The following is an 18,916-nucleotide window of genomic DNA, read 5'->3' on the forward strand; positions in this document are numbered from 1 at the left end:
TCACATGATCAACAACTGGATGTTACTACTGGTGGAAAAGATGACGAGGACAACAGGAAGTGGTAAGACAATGATGACGGGGCATATTTTTTAATGACTTGTCACATGAACAACTTATTCACATGTGATTTTAATTACATTTAATGGAAACACAGAAATTGCAAAATGATGTTTTTTTCAACATTACTGGAATATCAACAAAGCTTTACACGGATTTGTAATGGGAACACGACTTTTGTCCCAAAATAACATGACTCATTCTCATGCTGCTTTATGCAGACACTCTATCTGCACCGATGAGGATTTCCTCACCCCAGAATGCCAAATGCTCTGACAATAACCTTACCTATTTCAGAATTATAATTATAATCATTTGACCACTTGAGAATATTGTTTAAGCAGCACTGGCAATGATAATTATGGAAAAATAAATCAAATGATATGGCAACATCAGTAAAAGTAACTTACTCTGTTCTGAGACAGAAGCACACTGTTTTTACATCCTTCATCCTAATGTACACACACTTCAAAAAGACACGTATGTCATGTTGAAACCCTAATCATGTTTGAGATATGCCACCGTCCACAGCAAGATGAGGAACAGTGTGGCAGTGGCCATAAAAATAGCTCAAAAATATAATCAACTTAAATATCTGCTTAACAGCTTCGCCAAAGTAACGATATTCCAAAATGATAAAAGCACAAACAAGGCCTCCAATCTGACCTGTAGGTGAAATATGTCTATTCCTTGAGAGATGATGTTATTATTTCAGGCTTTCTTCAGAAAAAAGCAACACAGCTCTGACTTTTAGTCATTTTTTTAAATAATATGAATCAAACAGAGAGTTTTAACATCCAATATATTATATCTCTCACAAGCTGACGTTAGGGGGAATTACAGGAAAGAAAATGTCGACATAAACTTCTACAAATGTTTTGTTCTTCTTGTAATTATGAGGCTGATTGACAAGCTGTCAGTTCAGTTCACTTTGTTAATATAAATCAACAATAACACTGCAAAGTCCAGTCCAGTTAAATCCACTCCATCTAGGAATGATTATTTAATCTTATACTATTTTCTTCACTTATCAAAGAACAAAGAAATAGTTACAAACCCACAAGGAATTTGTTTTTATGCTTTGATAAACAGCTTGTACCCTTCAGGCAGACAGTCGTCCCACAGCACCTTACACATTATGAAGTATGTATGGGGGAAAAAAAATGGATGAATGAAAATGTTACATTCATGTTGCTACCCAAGTTAGCAACTCTGAAATCTTTTCAGCGTTAACTACGTTTAAACCAGAACTGCAAGCCGTTATCATAGTTCCAAGCCCGACCCATCAACTCCGCCCTGACCCCTGACCCCGCCTCCCGCCTCCCTCCCCGTCTCCATCAGTTCCACCCCTGGCCAAGTGTCGCCCAGCTCCCACCAGCAGAGCAAACATCATCACAAGGTGCCACTGTTCAAACACAAAGGGCACTCTTAAAGAAAAATGAGAATTTGAAAAAGTTTTACTTGTGTTAAGCTTTCAGACAAGTTTGGCATCTTTAACGAGGAGTAACCAGGCTGATCTGGAAACTCACACATTTCTAAATATGTGTTTAGAAACACATATTTAGCCAAAAAAAAAAAAAAAAGCCAGCTTTTTATTGCCAAAAGATGGATTTATACAAAAAGAATAACTTTTTCTAAAAAGTGACATCATTTTTGGGAGGCAACAATATTGAAAACTAAGAAAGTATTTTTTTATTAATTCAAAGATGAGTAACTGATACAGGTTCCATTTGCCTCCAAAGTTATCCATTCCTCTCAAACCTTTCCACATTTTGTCATGCTTAAATCCACAAACTTCATTGCATTTTACTTGGATTTTCTATGATGAACCAAGACGTGTAAAGTGGATGTTCCACGGCGTGGCAAAATGTGTCGCAACTCGCCTGACGTAAACAGAGCCAGGGAGCCTGCAGAAGTCAACTCCAGGCTCGGTGCTTCCTGATTGGGAAGTGTCAGCCAAACGTCTAATATGTGTAATGCCATTAGCAGCGCTGCCAGGCCTGAGCGGCGGCTTGGTGCCAGCACACCCGGGCCAAATGAGCAGCTGTTGTTCAAACAAAAGCTCCCCGGCAATATCCAACACTCTGTAAATAAAAAAAAAAAATATCCGGAAGCTGTAGGACCGACTCACTGATTTGCAGTTCTCAAAAAAGCATCAGGTCTCTCCACTTAACTGTGGAGTCAAGCCCTAAATAAAGACATACAAATCGAAAACAGAGGTAGATTTACTGTTTCTAAAACTGATTCAAGCCGCTCTTGTTTATGTACTTATTTCTCAGATGAAGCAGAAGGTGGAATTGAACCTGCAGAACTCGGTGCCTCAGTCTTTGCGTGTTTCTCCAACTACATTCGATTAGAAACCAGAACTGAAAAACCTCCAAAAAAAAAAAAAAAAAAAAAAAAATTGCTTCCATTATTCTTGTTAAAAATACATTTTGTGTGAAAACCAAGATCGTAATTTTTACCACAATAAAGAAAAACAGCTTGTGTTACAGTTTATTATTTTATATCATGGAACAAAATACAAATAAGCACTTTGTTGTTTCCATTACCGCTTTCTGATGCTAAAATCTGACAGTAAACACTAATAGAGTGTGACAACATTAGGAGTTTTATTTCTGCCCTTTTATTCAATGAATGCCTTTTCAAAGAATCATGTAAACGATTTTGACCTTAAAGTGAAACCATGTGTTCACAGCCGAGGTGCTTCTACTGAACAAATGATAAAACGAGTTTCACTTCATGTGAAATTCGCAGTTTCTAACAGCAAATGAGAACCTGTTTATAGACAATGAGTTTTTTTTAATCATACAAGTAACAAGCCATGATGGTTTACAGTAAAGCCAACATGTTAGTCACACGGCCCTCAGCTATCTTTGTAGAAAGATTAGCAAAGTTCTCACTCTTCTTCCTCTCTATTCTCCTCTTTTGTCCCTCCACCTTCCACACACACACACACACACACACACGCACACACACACACACACACAGACGCATTCTTCCACAACAGCGAAGCTGAAAAACACCACAAAAAAAGTAAACAAACTCATGATCTTAGAGGCGCTTGGAGCCTGGGGAAAATGTCCAAATGAACAATAAATTAAAGACATTAGCTCTGGCGTGATTAAAAAGTGTGGGAGGCCAAAGAGGCCAAAAATGCGGGCGGCAAAGTTTAATAAAAGAGAAAACAAGTTCAAAGAGCTGAGCAGAGCGAGGGAGCAGAGGGTTTAAATGCGACTACAGCGGTGGCTCTAATTCACAGCGTGAGGCTCGCTGAGAAAAAGGGGAGGCTCCGCAAATAAATCCGACCGCTAACAACGTCGTAGCTGCAATAAAGAGCAGCTAGCTACGATAGCATGTTAGGGGGGAAACCAGAGGCTCGCGCTCAAATTCAAACTTGATGTAACGTTCTGATTCTGCTTCATATTTTCAAATAACCCTGCAAAGAATCCGACGGTATCAGCAGCAGGTCCAGTCCTGCTCCAGCTGCCCATGATAGCCATCAGAACCAGGCTGCGTCGACATCTTCTCATCTCCCTGGAACTCACTCACACACACACACACACACACACACACACGCACACACACACACACACACATCCCCAGCATCTTCCTCATCTCTACGCACATCCTGCTTCTATTACACTTCTTCTGGTATTTGATCCAGCAGATACAGAATCAAGCTGCATATTTGGGGGGAGCATCTAATCTAACAGATAAGATGTCCTGCCTGAATGCCGGCGAACGTTACCAAGTCACAAGGTCAGGAGAAGACACACGGGTGTTTTTCTATCGACCATCTGAAGACTTCATTAAATTTGCTGCATTTTATTTCTGTACAGTGTTTGAGGGAAGGCCAGGCCCTGTAGTAAACTCTGCAGCGACCACTGCTGCAATTCTGTCATTTTCCTTTTTCTTGGTATTTGTCATGCTGCTGTGGTCCAACCTTTACAGAAAACACCATGTTGTCACTTTGAACAGCGTAACCAAAGTGACGCTGCAAAAACACCAAATCTTACCAAGTCATTTTGGTCTTGTTTCTACTGCCAGTATCTTAGTATAGTTGAAAAAACACACAACTAAGAAATAGGAGCTTGCTTTGGGTCAGTAATTCCTTACTTGTTCTGATTTAGGAATTTACGAGGCAGACCTTAAACCTCGTAAATTGTTGTTGTTGTTGTTGTTGATCGTTGAGTCCTTCGCTCTTAGTTACACCTGTAAGTTTTGTGATGTTATTCCATTAGGGGGTTAAAAACTTTTAGTTTTTAACATATTGATGGCTACAATGGTCTCTTAGATCATTTGCTCTGCTCTCCGACACACACACACACACGCACACACTCCCCCCAGTCCTCCCAGTGAGGAGATGCCCCCTCCAGTCTGTAGCTCTGTGTTGTGCAGAGACACAACAAAGGCTTTTGTGCATTGTTTCCTTTCTGTTTACATTAGGAGGCTTATTGAGTCCAGCAGGTGGCAGTATGACCTACAGCTGGAGGTGGACGGGCTGCTTGCTGCTTTGCAGAGGTTTTAGTTGGTGAGGACGGATTAGTTACAGATTTTCAGGATGTATTTTCGACCGATCCGACAGCTCTGGATGCTGGGAGTTTCTCCTGTCCAGATGTAGACAGATGTGATTTGTGCTGAGGTTTGTTTTTATTTCCACTCTGGTGTCAATCTACACCATGCAACGCAGTAAAACTGTTCAAGAACACTTTGGCGAGACCTGAGGAACCTTTTTACGTTACAGGTATTTTGTTATTCAGACATCATTTTAGCTCAGATGTTCACCTGCAAACTGAAGCTGTAGGAGAGAACGTGTGGAGAATAAGCCAGAACCGCTTTTAGTCAAAACATATTCAGTGATTTGTGGGAATTTATGAAGAAATCGGTTCTTTGGCCAACAGGTTCTTCTATAGTTCAGAGTGAGAAGAGTTTAATAGTGTCAGATATAAATCAGTGAATTTCCAGGTTTTACAGCTGATAAATATCAGTCAGTCACTGCAAAAACACTAAATCTTACCAAGTATTGTGGTAAGATTTAGTGGTAATGTTTGCTTTAAGCAAATAATTCCTTAATACTGATCAAAAATACTTGTTAGATTGGCAGATTATTTCATTGATTTTATTATTTACATTTTTCCCAATGTGCCAATAGAACTACTGCTTTTGATCAGCATTAAGGAATAATTGACTTATATGTTACTGAAAAGCTCCTTGTAAGTTAGTTTAGCCTTATTTCCAGTGTATTAAGAGATCTGCACAAGAAATTATGCAAAAAAACAAATACTTTTGAGAGACTTTGTGTTTTTGATTCGTATTGTCAGTGAACTTTGTTTTGTCTCAGCTGGTTAAACGTGAAGAGGTTTGGTTGTCTGCACCGGTGAATCAGTTACCAGAAACTAAGTGACAAACAGGAAACATTAAAAATCTAAACGACTTCCTAATCAGAAATGAAACGGCTCAATGTGTGAACGTTACAAATAATGTCACTGTTCTGTAGTGGCATTTAACTGCAGACACCTGGCTTTATTGTCTACCTGGACTTATTCATTAGCTGGTACCAGGTTGTTTCTAGACATTACATTTATTCAAGAATAAATTGTCAAATTTATTAGTTAAATAAATTAAACTGGGACACGGACCGGCTGCCTGGAAGTAGTATAGAAAAGGATGTGTGTGCACATCCATTGTCTGGATGCTGAAAGCCTCCAGGTCAAAGCTCAGAATGACTCTGCCTTTTTTATTTTATTATCACGGTATGCTCAGTACTCATTTTGCACAGTTGGAAATCCAACAGACCAGCAGATCACCAGGTGTCACATCTAAAACCTTATAAAAGTTGATGAATTAAAAGAATTAATGATGCTTAGCTACATTATTCTGTAATGTATGAATTTATGAACATCGTTGTTGTTACTGTTGATCGTTTACGTCATTTCCTTCTTTCTTATTTCTTAACACTGCAAAAGCACCAATTCTTACCAAGTAAATTTGGTCTAGTTTCTACTGCAAATATCTTAACTCATTTCAAATAAGACAAAACCAACTTACAAGTAACGTTTCAGCAGGACATAGGAGCTTCTTTTAAGTCTATAATTCCTTAATATTGATGAAAAAATATGAGTTCCACTGGAAGATTATTTTAATGCCTTGCTAATTTGGCCTCCATCTCAGTTCCTCAAAACAAACGTTTACATTTGTTTGTAGTTTATTTGTTTTTTCGTTTTATTTCGTAGTTTAGTTGAAAGTTAGCAGCCTAGCTCAACAGTTTGTTGACTGAGGTACCATAACTGTGGGTTGAGTTGTTTTCGTGAATAAATTCTTACGTCTGTAGTTCCATATCATCAAACCAGCAGGCTGTCAGTGAAACAAGAACTGAAGCTGTTTGGTTATTAATTCCTGATAATCAGGCGCCGTCCAGACTTGGTGATTTTGATCTCAGTTATTAACTTTGTTAATAATTGTCTTTGGCATTTATTAATTATTAATAGCTATTCATAGCCGAACCAAACCTATTTGTTGCACAACACAGGACTTCCTCCAAATTGTTGAGCTTCGGCTCAAATCAGTAACATGATGGTTGAAACTTGAACACTTATGGGATTGTAACACAAAATGATCCTATTTTATTTATTGATTGATTTAGATAATAGCAAAAATATAAAACAGGAAAAGAATAAGCTTCTAAAACATGTGGAATTGAACTACATTGAAATTTTGTGGACTGTACTTCGCAGCCATTTAAATGTACTTTAACAGGTCTGTACGGAGGAGCGATCAAATGTCACGCAAGAAAGAACCCATACTTATTAACCAGTTATTGTTTATAAAATTCAATAAAGCTGTTGTGTTGGAAGAGTCATTCTTTTATCTGAATTCCCATAATAAATTTCATGATATATTTAAATGATCTTGAAAATCATGTCCAAAATGAGTGAATGTATACTTCTGACTGCTACTGCACTGCAAAAACAGAAAATCTCACTAAGTGTTTTTGGTGTAGTTTCTAGTGCAAATACCTTAGTTCACTTGAAAAAAGTCAAAAGTAACTTACAAGTAACTTTTCAGCAAGACATAGTCAATTATTCTTTAATGTTCCACTGGCAGATTATTTAACTTCTAACATGGGAAACAATGTTTAGTTACAGTGAAATGAAACGGGCACTTTGCTATCAATATTAAGGAATTACTGACTCCTATATCTTGCTGACAGGTAACTTGTAAGTTAGTTAGTTGACTTATTTCAACTGTACTAAGATATCTGCACTAGACCAGGAAAGATTTTGTGTTTTTGCAGTGTAAATGCTTATGATATTTGGCACAATAATTAATAACACTTCCCTGTGGGTAAAAGTAATCAAGTAGGTAATCTTCACAAAGATAAGATGGTTTCTAAACTCTGGGAACGGACTAATAACTGGGCGTGACGAAACATGATATAACCATCTCCCTCCTCAGCCTGATAAATGCCAACCTGCTTTATCTATTATTGGTGTGTTGAGCAATAATGAGTCTTTGTTCCAGAGATCGTCTTTAAGGACAGGCGGACAGTATGTGGTGCATCACATGTAAATGCCCCACGCGCCTATTAAAACGGAGCGTTCAGCAACACGACTTAGATACTGAGATGGCTATCGAGTCCATAATAATCACAAGGTGTGTGACAGTGAGGGCAGTTAATAAACAGGCGATAAGAGGAGCTGTTGCACGTCTGCTATGGAGACATGGGGCTGCGCGTAGCGTGGGTTTGATAAGGAACGGCTCACAACACATAACCTAGTTTATCGCTCCGGAAGGCACCGTCAGACCCAGCCGGCCAGAGCAATAATCCAACTTTACTAAGTTTGGGCTGAAGTGAACTTGACTTCGGAGGATATGTGTAATTAGGTTTGACCCGCTGTGTTTCCAGTAAACAGCCAAGTGTAATTATAAGTCGCTGAGATAAGATCAGCAACATGTGGGGGGAGGACAGCAATGTACTCATCTGGTTGTCTCTTTAAATTGACTGGTAATGGTAGGGACAGTATAGAGCATAACTATGGCAACTTTGAAACCGCAGATGCTTCAAGCATTTACATACACTGCAAAAACACAAAATCAATAAGACAAAACTCACTTACAAGTAACTAAAATATAGGCGTTGCTTTTAAGTAGATAATTCTGCAATATTATGTACTTTCCGAACACAAAGTGCCATTTTACAAATTACATTGTGTGTAATTTTGTAATATGATGTATTTGAAGTATTGACTTAAAAGAAATTTGACTTCATAATTGTAGGAGAGATAAGAGCTAAAGACCCAGCGGTAATAAAAGGATTAGCTGCGGTAACAGAAACAACAAAGACCTGTGACAAGTTAAAGGGGAAACCTGAACTTTCGAACTCTGTGTTGTATTTTGTAAAGGAGATTTGTTCAATTAGATAGTCCTGATTGGTTTGAAGCAGAGGGATGCTGCCATACACTGACATTTTGTTCCTTTTAACCAATTTAAAGGGGAAGTAATACGTGTTTTCCAGGTAAATTCTATAGCACAATCAAGTAACTATGTTACATTCAATTGTTATGAAAATGCTTTGTATATAAACCATGACTTAAAAGAAATTTGACATTGTTATTTAACACATTGAAATTAGGCCTCTGTCTCTTTAAAAACTCCTGCTCTTTCTGAAACTCTGCCTCCAGGAAGTCATGACAACATGGCTCCTCTATTAACCCTTTAACAAATTTTACCAGAGCTGCTCTGAGAAGCAGCTCCTGTAATGAGCTCAGCAGATGTTCCACCAGATGTTTGCTAATTGCTGCTGGCTAGTCTGAAGGAGCTGAGTGGGAGAGTCAAGAGGGAGGAGGGCTGAGTGAGGCTGACGCTTGGCAGGAAACTGCGTCTCGAAGGCGGGGCTATGTCCATCCTTGCGTTTTGCACAGCTGAATGGTTGCCATGGAGATTAAAGGATTTCTCAAACATGCATGAAAGAATAACAGCAACACTCCAGGTATGTTTTTGGTGATGGAATAACTTTATAACAAAAAGTTCATGTTACATAATACTAAAAAAAGTCCTACTTCCACTGGCAGATTATTTCACTTATAACACGGGAAAAGGTCTTATTATAGGTGAAATAATCTGCTGGTGGAACTAGGACTCTTATTAATATTAAGTACTATTGTACTAAAAACTCAACACAAATACGTGGTAATATTTTGTGTTTTTGCAGTGTAGTTTGATATTAATAACCACCTTATGCCTCGTCGTATGGGCTTCCTCCCTAAATTTTCCAATAATCTCTCAACAATAATTGCCCTTGATGTAGGGAGATGTGGCCCCCCAGATAAAACTCTGCTGAAGGGCCCCTACTGCTACCGGGAAGTCGTCCGTCCCTCAGTCTGGGTTTATACTTCCATGACAAGAACCGACAGACCAGGAGCCGAAGATGAGATTATAAAGTACAAGAAAAAAGAAAAGATTGTGGACACACCCAAAGGACACATCAACAAACACACCTATAAACAATGTGTTGTGCTCAGACACACACACACACACACACACACACACACACACACACACACACACACACACACACACACACACACACACACACACAGAGGCCGACATGTAATTCAGAGGCAGACTCTGCTCACTGTTTTTAGCTCAACCCCAAGTTTATATATAAAAAAAAACAAACTCTTCTCTGATGGCAGGAAACGTCAGAATACGGCTAAAAAACCAAACATCCAGAAGATGTCCTCAAACAGAGTCCCACTGAGAGGCAGACAGGAAGCACACGCGCACACACACACCCTAAGGTGAAGCTGGGACCTTAACACAGGTAGAAAACTAGTGAAGGTTTGAGGAAGAACTGACCTCTGACCCCCGTCTGAACCGTCTCTCCTCTCCAGCGTCTCGCTGCCGGACTCTGCTGCCGTCCAAATGCAAACCAGGCAGAGACGGAGCGAGCTGCCAGGGCATTATTAGCGCCGTTAGCGGGGGAGGAGGGGAGGCGTCGCCTCCAGGGAAATGTCCTGAGATACGGACGCTCTTCCCTGTTCCAGCTTTTATAGCAGGGCTATCAGGCTATTGGTTAATGCGCGGCTCTGCACAGCAGATAAAAGAATGGCAGAGATATTAAGAGTCCTGATGTCTAATGATCACGCATGCAGAGCGTGCATGTGTGTGTGTGTGTGTGTGTGTGTGTGTGTGTGTGTGTGTGTGTGTGTGTGTGTGCGCACAGGGGAATGGCAAGTGATTCGCTCTATTCTACACTGCAAAAACACATTACCACATTATTTCTCTTATTACACAGAGAAAACATCTTGTTATCAGTGAAATAATCTGCTTTTTCATCAATATTAAGGAATAACTAAAACAATCATATTTCTGGCTGAAAAGTTACTTGTCAGTTAATTCTGTCCTATTTAGTGGATACTGGGATATTTGCACCTACACTCACAAAAATAAATAAATACTTGGTAAGATTTAGTGTTTTTACAGTGCAGTAATGTCAGTGTCATGTTTGAATAACTTCCAGCTCGACAATTTTTTTTTCTGTTGGTCTTTAACAGATTAATTTTTCCTCCAACATGTTTGGATTAATCTAGAAAAGTAAAATGAAATAAAATGTTTTTACCTGACAAACATATTTCACGTACTGATGTAGATTCAACAGAGCTTTACTTCAGATTTTAAAGGCACAAAAACAAAATTAATTCAATTCAAATTAAAAAATATGTTATCGATCCAAAAGAGAATTTAAGAGTAGTTGTAGATGCTGGTGGCTGTGGGTAGGAGGATCTCCTGTAGCAGTCTGTAATACATCAGATTTCACAAAGGTTCTGACTGAAGATACTGAGGTTTTTTGTTTTGTTTTTTGTTTTGTACTTTTTTGCACTTAGATGCAGAGATATTGCATCTCACTTAGATTATGTGGAGACTCCTGAACCTCAGGTGTGAGATCAGACTATTTCCTGGCTCTGGGTCTGGTTTACTAGCTCGTTTCGATGAGAGCTGGTTTGTTTCCAGGGGGATGCTTCACATTATTCACACATCCACCAACAGGCAGGACTCTGCTCTTTCACCGCCTGAGCCAACGAGAAGAGGGGTTTTATTTTACGTGGTGAAATTAGAAGGAAGCTGTTCCTCGGTTTATGGCCGTCTGTTGTGGAACTGCCGATGTGAAGCGAAACCTTAAAGGCTCTCGTGTAAACGTCCTGCTTGATAAGGCGGAGAGGAAGGCGGGCGGCCTCGACCTCCAGGATGAGCAGGCGTCCTTGGTCACACACACAAAGAGCGCTAATTCTACGACGTTACACTGTAAAAACACGAAAACGTCACGAGACATTTTGGTCTCGTTTCTAGAGCAAATGTCTCAGTACTTGAAATAGCATAAAACTAACTCATATGTAACTTTTTAGCAAGATATAGGATTATGTTCAGATTCAATAATTCCTTAATACTGATGAAAAAGTACCAGCTCCATTTCCATGGGGGAAATGTCAGGTTACAAGTAAAATAATCTGCGAGTGGAACTAGAACTTTTTCATCAATATTAAAAAAATGATTGACTCTGAACCAGATTCTATTTCGCGCTGAAAAGTTCCTTGTGATTTAGTTTTGTCTTATGTCAAGTTTACTAAGTATATTTACTAGAAACTCGACCAAAAACACATTTTAAGACTTTGTGTTTTTGCAGCGCAGCAACAGGAGGAGTCGGCTCCTTTAAGCAGACCTGAAGGGTCAGATGAACTCGTCCAGCCGGTTTCCTGTCCTCCACAGTTCAAAGTTTACAAACCACATAATCAACTTTCTAGTCAGACTCGCATCATGATCTGTGAGCAAAAATACGACGATTATCGAGGTCATCAGAGTTTTGTCAAAATTACCAGAACGAGGGAAGACGGCAGCAAAAACTGATTTATCAAGGATTCCATCAGGATTTTGTTGTTGATAGTCATATTCAGGTAGAATATTACGTATTAACAAATTTGATAAGCGTCCAATGCGCCGGTGCTCCTTCCCTCAGGTGGTGTAACAGTCTGAAACGGTTTGGATTTTTTTTTTCTTTTACTATTGCTGTCATCACACACGGTTTTAACTCATTTCCCATTTCAATGCTGTTCCACTAACTGTCATTATTTTATCATGGTAATCGTAAAACCGAAAAAAAAAACAATTTCACTCCTAAATCAAACATCATCTGCAAACTGTTCTGCTGCAAGAGGTCCGGCCTTCCATCAGCTCTGAACGGCCCAGCCGACAGAGAAACGGATTCCTCTGCAGCTGCACATCATCACAATATCATATTATCAACAATATTGCAATCACAAAGGAGGATTTTAATATTCTGGACTCTTTTTTTTTCTCTTAATTCTCTGCAGCCCAGCTGGATGACCCCTCCCTGACCTTGATGCATACCAAGCGGCATTTACAGCGGCTCTGTTCTTCACCAGCGATAAAAAGGCGTGCTCCAATAATTTCATTTGCCAGCCATAAACCTGTGATTAATTACGGTACACACCTTTCATTCAACTTTCCCTTCAACAACAGGAAAACTAAGAAGTTTATGAAATGTATATTTTTAACAATAATAACAATAATAATAATAATAATAAAAAACAAACTTTAAACTGGACGAATGCTTCATCTCTAGTTTCGGTGTCTAAGCAGGTTTTAATGACTGCCTTACAAGAAATGAGCAGAAAAGTTCAGCTGACAGTCAAACAGCAGCACAATGTAAGCGCAAAGAAAATGATTATTAAAAAAAAAAGAAAAGAAAAAGAAACTGCATCAGTTTGGTTTCCTGGAGGGGAACGTATGGAGCTGCTGATTGGCTGCTGTGAAAACCTGTTGTTATCCTGAAGGTTTGGCTGGTTTACACGTGATTTTATGGGAAACACATAAAACTCTGAGCTGATGAAATACTCAGTTATGTTTTGCTGCAACCCAGAGCAATAAGGCTAATTTTTCATGTTTATGTTTTTGCATTAAACGTTCATCTTTGCTACGGGCCAAAGCCAAGCAGCTCTGCAGAGCGTGGCGTCTGCTCTCCGCTTGATAAAAGCTGCCATTCATTTATTAAATTCATACAATTCTACTGCTGAGTAATTTTACATCGTCCAAAACACACAAGTTGAAAATCATGATCGGAGCAGTTAAGATGCATTTCTAAACATATGGATGCCTCTATCAGAAATGACTAAACAGGTTTTCAGTTTTTAACTTTAACTGAATCCCTACTAACAACCACAGTGACATCTCTGTGCACTCGGAAAAATAGAGTTTGGAAGATGTTAAATATTGCTAGGTATTTAACTTTTAATCAAGCATAATCACTTGGAAGTGAATCAATTAATAAAGAACAGAATGAAGCTGCAGTTGGTGGTTTTATGTCTGGATGGTTTTACGTAAAACTGCATCAGTTCAGCTAAAGTTTACAGTTTGGATGGAGATTTAGCTTGTTTAGCAGCAGAGCTAATGCTATAGTCTAGCATGCTAAGCTGACCATGTTAGCAATGCTTATGCAGTAAAATGTAAGAATGCATTTTAAATGTGTTACTTATTTCACTAAGGTTGTATGCTTTAATGACAACCCGGGCCTGGTTGCTCTGAACATGGAGCTCCAGTCAACCTGATCAATCAGAACTGAACTCACCTGGATGAGCAGCTGCATTTAAAAATGACAGTTAGTTCAAAATGAACTTTTTCATGTTTCTTTTGGCTGTTCAGGTTACATCACACCCAGAAATAACAGATGAAAATCCAGCTGAATAAAATATGTTGTGTAAGTGTTTGGTCAGTGTGAGGCTGCTGTCAACACAGCGCTGCTTTTTGTTACAGTCATTTAAAAAATAAATTAAAATAGAAACTCGCCAATTTAGAAACAGCAGTTTAAGTTGCAGCGTCATTCTGATGAAACAGTTTGACACCCAACCCAGGAATTAAGCCTCGTATTGTGGTAGATTTTTTAAAACTGTTACTGTCGATGGGTTTGATTCATTTTTGGGAGCACTATGCAGCACGCACACACACACATTGACTCCGAGTGAACACAGGGAGCGCATCTCTGACGTTCTGCAGTATTACCTGCTGGATTAAAAAAAAAGTGGTTTGTGTCGGTTGCAGAAATCTGGGCTCTAACAGATCGCATAAACACTCACATCAGACTTCGAGTGCGCAGGACTAAACTGACCCCCACAGGCGCACATACACACACACACACACACACACACACACACACACACACACACACACACACACACACACACACACACACACACACACACACCCCACACACACACACACACGAGGCCTCTGCTGTCTACTCGGAGCCAAAGAAAAGCATAAGCTTCTCCTGTTCTGTTGGACGCATCGCCTGCGCCATGCAGGCCAGGAAAGTTGGACCGACGCCTCCCATCACACTGACCGAGACCAATCTGGTTCTCCACGCGGTTCGAGTGGAATTCTGCTTTTAACACCAAAGCAGACGATAAAATAATAATAATTTAAATAAATAAACGTAAGAAAAAGTGACAACATTTAGAGGAATTGTGCCTGGTGAGAGGGACGTATTTTTAGAATAATTTAATGCGCGTCTCACGAGCTGCGAATAACAACAACAACAACAACAATAATAATAATAATAATAATAATAATAATAATAATAATAATTACGTATCGTGATTCACAAGGAGCTTCGCGCGCGCACTTCACCTGATCAGGTGCGAAGAAGCTCCGCTTTAAAAACTAAACGCTACAAAACCAGGAAGAAATGCATCTTGATTTAACCTCCGGTCCAAAACATCTGGGTTCTGCGCAAGCTTACAAAATAAAAATATTGAAATACAGAAATAGCAGAGATGATTTTTATGATTCCCCCCCCCCTTTTTTTTTCGTCGAGCAGCAGGATGGAGTATTGCTCCTGACAGGACGGTCCTCTCGCTGCGGGGCTGCTTCTCATTTGTGGCCTCCCAGCCTCTCACTCCGCCGCCTCTCTTCACATTCCTCATGCTTTTTGGGACTTTTTTTTTTTTTTCTGAACGCACCGCTGCTCAGTCACAAGGCCTTCATCTGCGTCTGTTACCTGCAAATTATTCGATTTATTCAGCCCGGCTTCCAGTGCTGACCCAATGAAAAAGCGACAAAATGATCCAAAAACACGCGAACTGTAATGATTGACGGCTCTCGCGGTAATTGGTCATTAATTGTTTTTCTTGCACGAGTTAAAATGTGACGAAGTGACGTATTTTAAAACGGATTTAATCTGTCACTAGAAAGATACATTATAGATATATATATATCTATACATATATTTATATATACACATATATATATGCTGCGGCGGAGGTTCATATATAATGAACACTTTTAAATAAGGATGGTTAACATTTATCACTGGTAAGCTACTCTTATAATATAATTATGGTTACATGGCTTAAACGAAATTGCTTGAGGTTTTCCGAAAAGAAAATCATCCCACAAATAATTTCTAATTTTTACTCATGATTCAGATTGATCATAATTAGAATTAGCCAACTGTCTCTACTGTACAATTATCAACCTGAATTAGACCACTAGTAATGGAGAAGGCGAAGAAGATCCACTTCTGTTGTCTTATTTACAGCTATATAGTTTACTTCCATGTGTTCGGAATCGTTTAGAGTGTGTGCGTGTATGTGTGTGTGTGTGTGTGTGTGTGAGAGAGAGAGAGAGATAGAAAGAGAGAGAGAGAGTGTGTGTGTGTTCTGCACTCACTGTTCACGGCGTGTCTGTAGCGCTGCTGCCCGCCGAAGAGGCTCTGTCCATTGATCAGCAGTAGTGAATCCAGGGCTGGACCTTGGTTCGGGTCCGGGTCCTTCTGTTGTCGGACCAGATCTGAACTCGGAGCAGAAGATCCGGAGAGAAAGAAAAAGTTCTCCGAGAGAGCGCGCTCGCTCGCTCACGTGTGTGTCTCTGTGTGTGTGTGTGAATCTGTGCGGTTTGTGCGCAGAGCGGCGCGGTCAGAGTGGAGCGGTGGCCGGATGATGGGCGCTCAGGAGCGGCTTACTGAGACGGTCTGCGGACCGGACTGCGCGGCACCGGCTCTGGGTGAGTTCCTCTGACTTTCTCTGTCCTCCGGCCAGCTCTCTGTGCGTCTCCAGGCTGAGCCCGACTGGATTCACGTCTTCATCCTCGAAAAGAGGGAGAGAAAGAGACAGGAGGCGCAAAAAAGGAGGAGAAGAAGAAAAAGAAAAAAAGCGCGGGTCAGTCCGAGATGAAAAAGAAAAAAACCTGAGCCAAAAGTAAAAAAAAATTAAAAAAAATAAAAAAAAATAGAAAGAAAAGAAGAAAAAGGAAAAAAAACAAAAACAAAACAGCAGCGTCTGAGTTCCAGTTGTGCAGCGGGCGCAGAGCGCTTTGGAATCACACTGTCACTTTCAATCGTCCACTGCGCTGACGGCTGCAGCGCCTGATAGAGGGAGGAGAGAGGGGAGGAGAGACGGCCAGGGGGAGGAGAGGAGCCGCCGCGGAGGGGCTCGGTGGGCCGGATCTCTACTGGAAGTGACCAGGGAGGAACTCTGCTGATCCGGATCAGGAGAGGGTCGTGACCCGGCGGCGGAGGAACACCCTGCGGGGCACAACTCGGCCCGAGGCATAAGCGAACTCAGCTGCTGTTTAAGGCCAGCAGGGGGCCCTCAAGAGCGCTTGATCTCTGACACAGCTTGAAGTTCAGAGCCGTTCTGAGATTCAATTCACTTCTTAAAGATGGAGGAGACAAACCGATTCCTCAGACTGCAGCCTGGAGATCAGACCGTCTGTGCAGAGCAGGAAGCAGGAAGTAGGAAGCAGGAAGTAGGGGCCAGCTGTCATGCTCTCAGCAATTAGACTGCAAGACTGACTGAGCTATCGACATAGCTAATGCAAGCAACATGATATGTATTTTATTAATTTTTGTCTGTGTTTTTAGCATAACTATCAGACTAAGTGCTGTGAAGCCAGTTTTGTTCCTGTTGCCATAAGCTTCCAAAACTTTGATTTAGCATAGTTTTAATATTGTTTTATTTTATTTTTTTACCTTGTAATCTTATCCAAATGTCAATACTGTATTTGTGTTGGTGTTTGTTTTTTTTCTTATTCTTTTAAATATTTCAAAGTACTGAGAACCAGACCACTGTGAATCATGTTATATTAATATTTATTGTGTGTCTTTGTAAAGTTTCCTGTTTGGAAAGAAAACCAAACCACTTCACTGAACACACCTAAAGGTAGAAATAAAGTTTGAGTGAGTGAGTGAGTGAGAGAGTGAGTGAGTGGTCGGTCGGTTCTGACATTTCTTTTCTTTGAAAGAATTTAACACATTTTACAAGTGAAATGCTCACAGTAATCATTTCCGCTGATACCTGAGTCCCGTTTTGCTGATTATTAGTAACTGATGGGTTTCTGCTTTTAAACACCAAGCTGCTTCTGACCGGGTGACTCCACGATTTATTTTCTCCTGGTTGTAGATGAGAAAATGTGAACTGGAGTTTAGCTCCCCATATCAAACTCTTCGTAGGATCTGCTCTGAGTTCTGTTCACTGAACTATTTGTAACCAAACATGCAGAAACCTTGAGGTTAGAGAAGAAATAAACTTGTCGGAGTGTTTTCTGCTTCGCAGCATGAACTTATCAGGCTGGTATCTGCAGCTTCTCTCCGTCTCATCCAACAGCCACAAACTGAAGTCCATGTTCTGATGTGTGTTAATAAGTAGCCTAATAATAAGTCCAGGATGAGCTCCCTCTCTCCCTCCCTCCACTGTGTCCACATCAGATGCGCTGCAGCGTTAATCATAAACCTGTGGGGTGATAGACAGATGTCACAGCACCGTGTCTAATAGATAAGGAAGCCTGAGAAGGTCAAATGCCACCGAGGGCTGCTGCAGGGGAGTGTTCCCTCCCAGCAAAAAAAACAATAAAAAAAAAAAAAAACACATTTCATCTTTTGTTGTGATTGTTGCATGTAGAGTAGGCTGACTTTAGCAGGAATAAATGTTTCACATGTTGGAAACCAGCATTTTCTGGCAACATGGAGCGCGTTGTTGGAGTTTTTAAGGGTTCATGTTAACGAACAGGCAGGGCCGGCTCTAGGCTGTTTAGGGCCCTGATCCGAATTTGATGTTGGGGCCAAAAACAAAAAAACAACAGCATCACAAATAACTTTGTTGGCGCTTAAGAGGGGTGCATCCAGAGAGTTTGGTATGGGGGCGACCAGGTGGAGATGGTCCACCTGGGGCGGACCAGACTTAACAAGACTTAACAAACACAGACAAATGAAGGAGGACTAAATAAATACATAAATAAGTTTACATCTCACATCAGCTCACTGAGTTATTTAATACATAAATAGAATTTGGAATAGCACGTTTTTAAGCCTATAGCAGCAAATCAACAACATTTAAATTCTGGGGGGAAATGTTTGCTTTTCAGATGTATTTAGGATCAGTTACAGAATGCCTGGAGTGAGACGTCAGGAGGGATTCCTTGATGCATCAATTCACAAACGGCTTCCTGAGCTGGGATGTAAAACATAATTATTCACTTATTAAATGTCTGAAGCAAAATGAGATTTGAAATCCAAACAAGTCTATGAAATCATTTTTGATTCATTGGAGCAAATTTAAAAGCCATTTTGTTCTTCATTTACTTAATGACTGTTACAGCATTTTAAGATTTATAATCTGTAAGGATTAAAGATCCCTTGGATGCCGCTTGCTGGTCTGAGGGAGCTTTAACTAGAGGCAGAGTTTGCCCATACCTTGGGCCGGCTGTGCATAAACAGCTTACCGGTTATAGGAACAAGGAGATGACTTTTTTCAGCCAATAGAAACTGAATATTCACACCATCCCAAC

The 18,916-nt window shown here is 40.2% G+C and overlaps 1 protein-coding gene across 4 annotated transcripts in view; it reads right to left on the reverse strand.

Annotated features, from left to right (window-relative positions):
- satb2 (SATB homeobox 2) overlaps positions 1–16,617 on the reverse strand; it is a 63,990-nt gene extending 47,373 nt beyond the window's left edge. For 3 of the 4 annotated variants that reach the window (XM_014989752.2, XM_014989750.2, XM_014989749.2), the window contains exon 1: positions 15,803–16,617. The gene's annotated coding sequence lies outside the window, so the exon portion shown is untranslated. The remainder of the gene's footprint in view (positions 1–15,802) is intronic. The other variant, XM_014989751.2, reaches the window with a different exon arrangement.
- Positions 16,618–18,916: the final 2,299 nt, after the last annotated feature.

This window comes from Poecilia mexicana, unplaced genomic scaffold (genome assembly GCF_051168715.1).
Source record: "Poecilia mexicana isolate PSO_F unplaced genomic scaffold, ASM5116871v1 scaffold_2, whole genome shotgun sequence".
NCBI lineage: Eukaryota > Metazoa > Chordata > Actinopteri > Cyprinodontiformes > Poeciliidae > Poecilia > Poecilia mexicana.